This window comes from Octopus bimaculoides, chromosome 4 (assembly GCF_001194135.2).
Source record: "Octopus bimaculoides isolate UCB-OBI-ISO-001 chromosome 4, ASM119413v2, whole genome shotgun sequence".
Lineage (NCBI taxonomy): Eukaryota > Metazoa > Mollusca > Cephalopoda > Octopoda > Octopodidae > Octopus > Octopus bimaculoides.
Window position 1 is genome coordinate 121,473,297 of NC_068984.1, and position 7,270 is coordinate 121,480,566.

Genomic DNA, 7,270 nt, shown 5'->3' on the forward strand with positions numbered 1-7,270 from the left:
ATATATATACATGTATCAAAGCAAGGGATTGAAAAAATATTGGTTTCTGATTCATTCACAAAGACGATATAAACATTTTTAAAGCCCATTAAAAACTAAACAAAGTATTATACAGGGTGTTCACAAAGTCTGGGTACATGCGGATTAACACATACTTTAAGAAATTATTATTTTTTATATTTAATTGTTTATGTTATGATTTTATTTACTCCATGTAGCCAGACTTTGTAGACACCCTGTAGATACTCAAGACACATAAACCTCTGTAAAGTAGGTATTTTCAATTACAATTTATTTTGTTTATTTCGACCGCAAAATTACATCAAAATAATAGCCAATGTACAAACAGACAAATCAGAAACTAGAAAAATATACTGGTCGAGGGACTGTAAAAGGGCCACATTTGATAAGTAAAGATCAAGAACCACAAAGTGGTTCTTTGTGTCAAAACAACAGCAACAACATAAGTGAAAAATTAACGAAGAAATTAAAATGCAAGAAAACAATGAAGCAAAAATTTGAAGTGACTTTTAATATCAAAACAGACCACATTCAACAGCAGAAAAATCCATATTGTGGTTGATGATATAAAAAAATACAATTATTTTATAACTGACGTTACAATATCAAAAGACATCAATATTGCCCGCTACCACCACCACCATAAAGAAAATCGATAAATTCTCGGAACTTGGGTTTCGATTATGCTGACTTCTGAGTATTTCTAGTACTTAATTTATCGACTCAAGAGTGATAATAGGCATAGTCCCTTTCCATGGAATTTGAACCTAGAAGGCTCAGAGATGAAACTAATTATTGTTATTTAGTTTAGTGTTCTACCGTTTATTTTGTTTTATTTATTTATTTATTTATTTATCTTATTGGTCATTGAGCCAGATATATTTTTAGAGAAAGGGAAATAAGAATTTGGGACTTTTTAGTCTTTCCCAAGTTTAAAACTTATTATTCCCCCTCAGCTCCCATCATCCAGTTCTTTTAAATATTGATTTCTGATTTGTGAATCCTTGTGATTTGTGAACCTTTTAGTGTCACAATTTTAAGGAAGATGTTATAGTTGATTACATTTATCCAATGCTTAACTGGTATTTCATTATATCAACCACCACGGAAATTAAAATCAGAATGGAGAAAGGCATAATTAAATACAGCAAGGCATTGTCACTGTCGTTCGACTGATTCTGTCAATCCATCACCTTTTGATGGCATAGTACTGCATATCTTAAAAGACAAATAATAGCTATAAAACAAAAATAAGAGTTAGATAGCCCAAGTCAGCTTCGTTCGAAAAAACATGTGATTTAAAAGTAGCAGGCTGAACAACTAAATGTGGTCCATAGATTTATTGCGCTGGATTTTATACCTTGTTTCCTTTTAAACGGATGTTATATTGCATATTCAGCGGTTAATCGTGAAAGATGCAATATGATATGTCCAGTTTATACGCATGTAGATTTCGCTGATGGACATAACAGAGGCAGATTAAGTGGATGCAGCCAAAGCGCGACAGTTTCTCTTCCTCCAAATTTGTCATTAGAGGTGTATACCTCAGCATAATGTTTAGTGGGTAGGGGAGCTGATGAGTTTAATGATGTGACACTTTTTGTGCATATGTGTTCTTTTTATGCTGGTCGGATGGACCGAGATGGAGATATTGTATTTAAGATGGTGTTATAATAAGGTTATAAAATACTATGGTTGTGTATTAGATGTTTGATGGTGATTATATATGGTGTAGGAGCAATTGTGAATATTGGAGCTTACAGCAGCAATAACCTGTGCCCCTCGTATGCCTACGTGCTCGTTAGATTTTAGTTTTTTTCTTTTCTTTTTTTTTTGTGAATTCAACGAGTTGTGTAGATGTAACCTGTCGGTGAACCAAAATTGCGTCTCTGTTTCGTTTCCTGTTTGGAATTACATCATTTCACTTACACCCCTAGTGTCAAAGGGAAATAATAACTCTATAAGATCTTTCTCCCTCCCCTTATCAAGATGAAAGAAATAAAATTTGTAGCAATACTCACTTATATTGATGGTTGTCTTGTAGTGAGACTACAGTGATGGTTAGTTTCTCTGAACCATCTAAAATGCACAGCTTTTGTGGTGATGATCTTTCTGAACAATCTTAATGAATGAATTGATACATGTGGTAAATTCATTATTTATGTTATTGCTGTTGTTGCTTTAAAAAGAACTTACCTAGAAACAGTCACGCTTGACTGGTTGTTTATTCATTCGTATGCAACATCAAAAAGAAAATACAAATCTTATATTACAAAAACATGTATATTTCTATCACATGGCTCTATTGATTGAATAATTAACCGGTATACAAACATTTTTTTAATCGTTATTTATTTTCTCAGAAATATGATAACAAGAATCGGTTGATTGACATGTTTTGAAGGTAATAGGAGTTGCGACATTCATACTGTTCACGATGTCAATAGTGACATATGCCAATTGCTATAACCGCGGGAATCGAACCAAGACGTTAACTTTTTCATCTGCGGTTATTCTACGATGCTCAAAACTGACAAAAACAACATTGAATAAAGAAGTGTAAATTATATCATTTATCATTGCAACCGACCCCGTTGGGTGCATTCGGGTTAGGATTCCAGTTTGAGGAATAAGTTATTGCTTTTCTGCCACCTGTCTCGGGGCTCTGAAACAGGATAAAGAACACTGCGTTTACTCTTCTGACTAAACCTTATTAAAAAAAAAAAAGAAAGGATGAATTTTCATTATCATAATATTATTTTTGAAATGTGCATCTTTATCTTATGACCTCAAACGAAACGTTTTTCCGGGAAATATTATGATATCGCAATTACAATAATTATGTTAACTCACGTGGTCTTAGTATTATATCATTTTTAATTCGTAATAATGGTAACAAAATTTACCCTTCTATGTGCGCATGTGTGTGACTTATCTAGCCTATCTACTAACCACCTCTCTAACCCAGTATTTTCTAAATGCAATTTGTAATCATTGCAAAATTAGACCCACGAGGACTATTTAGGCAACTTGGGATGAACGTCAGTTTTTATGTAATTTAGCAAGTCACCAGAATGTCTTCAATTCTTCTTCACAAGATGCCGAGATACATGTAACCTAAAGTTATATATTTAACCCTTTGCCTAAACGTCCTTGCTTGTTTTCAAACTATTATTTCATACGTTTTGAGTAATACAACACATTCGTTTCATAAGTCCCAAATTACCCAGATGATTGAAAAAAATAGAAATATATATCCCATATCATGTATGAACGCCAGACCAATAAGTCCTGTGAATCACATGATACGCAGGACAGGCAAAAGATTAAAACATCTCGTTTGCATGACCCAGCACGATCTGTTCAGATATGCATTTCAAGAAATCCATTGATTATCTGTCAGATAATCAATGAATTATCTGACAGATAATCTGCCTAAACAGATTTATGACGCTTTTATCCAATCCCCTATTTACTAATCCTTCCACAATCCCAATATAATAATTGTTTCTGACGAAGGCATAAGGGCTAAAATTTGAGGAGGGTTAAGCGATAACATCGCCCCTAATAACTTCAGTGCTTGACTGATACTTTATTTTATTGACTCTGAAAGAAAGAAAGGCAAAACTGATCAAGGCGGGATTTGAACTCAGAGCTTAAAGCGATGCAGTTAATTACCGCCAGGTATTTTGTCCTAAGCGCTTTTCATCTGCCATTCTTCGACCTTGCCTCAGTATAGTAACTGTTTCTTAACATAAGCGCAAATGGAGAACATACTGTTGTATCATTCCCGCTACATGACTAGTACTTTATTTTATCAACCCCAACTCATTACCCGGAAGGAAGAAAGACAAAGTTGACCTCGACAGAATTTGAACTTAGAATGTAAAGAATTGGAATAAATACCTCTAAGCATTCCGTCCCATGTTCTTCTGGTTCTGTCCTTCATCTTTTCAGTCAAGTCTGTAATACATAGTGCTAATTAGGTACTTGAGGTAACTAGGAGTGATTGTACCGACTTACAACCCCCCCCCTCCCCACAGATTTAAGGACTTATGCCTATACTAGAAACAACTATTACACTGTGATTGTGAAATAAGTAGTTGAAAGGGAATTTTATGAGATAGAAAAATTACAGCGACTGGATTAGCGAGCTAAATAAACAGGGATTGATGGTGAAACTAATTAGAGTATTAAATTATGGGTAAGTGCGGATTAAAATGAAAAGTTAAGTAAGAATCATTTAGTTTTTAATAAGAAACCAATCCATCAACATTGTACTCTTATGTAAATGAGACATACCTAGTATGATATATACAGTTTTAATAAATAACCTTCCTCTGCATATATCTCGACATCTTGAGTGAATCCTGATTACTTGTTAAATCACGTGAAAACTGATTTTTATCCCAAGCTGATGGCCCGGAGAAGACGACCGAACCCGATCGCTTAGAGGAAGTAAAAGTCGTAACAAGGTTTCCGTAGGTGAACCTGCGGAAGGATCATTACTGCAGCCACCGCAGCAACGTCGTTGCTGTTGCCTGCTCCTCCTCGCCTTTCCGGCGCGATCCAGCCGGTTTCGTAAGCAGCGGCCGGGCTCCCTCGCACTCGTCGGCCCTCTAACAGTGCAGCTGCTGCCGCAGAAGAGGAAGGAAGCAGCGGCGGACGAAGCCCGCACTCGTTCCGCCGCCGCCGCCTATCCTCTCTCTGCTGCTGCTGCCGACCGCGCAGTTCTCACCCAGCCTGCGCCCACCCGCATACATTGCGCTAGGCTGACGGTGCTGCACGCTTTGCAGCTCCACGAACCTCAATTCGTGGGATGGCTTGTTAAATTACAAAAAACTGATCGGTCAATCTCCATCCTAAGTCGTCCAAATGGTCCTTGTGGTCTAATACGGTAGTGATATTAAAAACACACTAGAAAATGCTGGATTAGAGTTGTGGTTACCAACCCTTTTAACGCAGAAATTGGACATAACTGCTCAAAATTTTATCATTGCTAGGTTTTGAAAATAATCTGTCTTTGTTCTGCGAAAGCAGAGACATTCTCGGTGACACTTTTTGACACTTTTTTGTCACATATTTTATCAAATATCTCTTTATAGAGCAAGAATCAAATACTTTTAGAAGCAAAAAATATCAATTTTTTCTGGTGGATAATTAACATCATTACGAAAATGATCATGAAATTTAATTATGCAGCCAAAAGCTTAAATAAACCTTACGCTCATCAGAGTGTCTACACAAATAACCGATCTCGTAACATTATATACTCTTTTACTTGTTTCAGTCATTTGACTGCGGCCATGCTGGAGCACCGCCTTTAGTCGAGCAAATCGACCCCAGGACTTATTCTTTGTAAGCCTAGTACTTATTCTATCGGTCTCTTTTGCCGAACCGCTAAGTTACGGGGACGTAAACATACCAGCATCGGTTGTCAAGCGATGTTGGGGGGACAAACACAGACACACAAACACATATATATGCATATATACGACGAGCTTCTTTCCGTATCCGTCTACCAAATCCACTCACAAGGCTTTGGTCGGCCCGAGGCTATAGTAGAAGACACTTGCCCAAGGTGTCACGCCGGGGACTGAACCTGGAACCATGTGGTTGGTAAGCAAGCTACTTACTACACAGCCACAACAAACAAATATTTAGGCAAATGCTAACATATAAATATAAGAGAACTAGAAAATATGTTCTTACCTATCAAAACTGCATCTGAAATATAAAGAAAAAAATCATTAACATAAATGATAATTTTTGTTAAAAGTTAAGAGAAACAACTCTGCAATATTGGTTTCAAACTTTGGTACATAGCCAGCAGGTTCAGGGGAGGGGGAGGTCGATTACATCGATCCCAATGCTCAACTGGTACTTATTTTATCGACCCTAAAAGGATTAAAGCCAAAGTCGATCCTCGGCGGAATTTGAATTCAGAGCGTAAAAAAGGACGTGTTGGCGCTAAGCATTTTGTCCAACATGCAGTCGATTAATTAAAAACGGGAAGCATATAGTGTGTCGGGAAGAGCTTGATCTTAGATGAGTAACAAGGTGACTTGACCATACAAAGTTCAGGCTTTAACGGTTGGTGAGACTCGAAGACTGTTGTGTCGACGCCCCCAAGCGAAGAAGTAGGACTGACCAAGACATATAAACAGAGGTAGTCTGACCATGGTAGGTGTGGACTGCCAGTTGACTGACAGTTGAGTAACCGTCGTGTAGCGGTTGAGCAGAGATCATCCGAACCTGCTAGATAGCAGTAGCTTGAGACATAAAAAAGACAGATGTACGAGGTTGGAAACAAAAATCCACGATATTATTTCGATGGATCGGAAAGTGCACATAATTTCAGATTTCAAATAGATCTTTTTTTCTTTTATCTTTTCTATTACATATTTCAGTCATTGGACTACAGCCATGCCGGGGCACTGCCTTGAAGGGTCTTAGTCGAACGAATCGACCTCAAACCTCTTTTCTTTTTTTCTTTTTTGTTTAATCTGGTACTTACGTATTCTATATGTTTTCTCAGCCGAAACGCTAAGTTACGGCAACATAAACAAACCAACACCAATTACCAAGCGGTGTTGGGGAAAAACATAAACACAAAGACGCACACGCACGCACATGAACGCGCGCGCGCACATACATACACACACACACACACACACAGAGAAAATTAAAGCAAAACTTTTCATTTGATTGGGAATTCTAGAAAACCACCATATCGAAATGCTTTGCAAAGACGTTATAAAACTTCTCGCTTAATTAAGGAGGCTGAATCAAACCGACATTCTCTAGGATCAATGTGAGTGATCCCTCTCATACTCTTTTTCTTTTCTATCGCCGACAACATGACTATCCTCACAATCTGGTGGATAAATGTGCGCAGCCTAGAATCAGTTTGGAAGTATGATCACTTGATAAACGACCTCAGGCTGCTTGATACAGATGTGGTGGCCATTAGCGAGACCAAAACCTCAGGAGCGCATGCACTCGCGCCCCTTTCCAGTGACCGTGAGATATTTTCCTTTCGTGGTCTACTGGGATCGAGAGGTGGGGTGTTTAGTGATATGAAGCGGGTTGTGATAACACTGCTGAGAAGGGATGACAGCAAAAGGCAGGTTCTACTGTAGACGCACACAGACGCACACGCACATATATACACTTACACACACACACCTGAGTTCATGAGTCCACCCAATTGCAAGTTCTCGGATCAAGTTTCGATATCTTGGCTTGG

At 37.8% G+C, this 7,270-nt stretch overlaps 1 protein-coding gene across 1 annotated transcript in view; it reads right to left on the reverse strand.

Moving 5' to 3' along the window:
* Window positions 1–2,129, reverse strand: part of LOC106868134 (uncharacterized) — a 23,401-nt gene extending 21,272 nt beyond the window's left edge. Inside the window, exon 1 of the mRNA XM_014913265.2 lies at window positions 2,043–2,129. The gene's annotated coding sequence lies outside the window, so the exon portion shown is untranslated. The remainder of the gene's footprint in view (window positions 1–2,042) is intronic.
* Window positions 2,130–7,270: the final 5,141 nt, after the last annotated feature.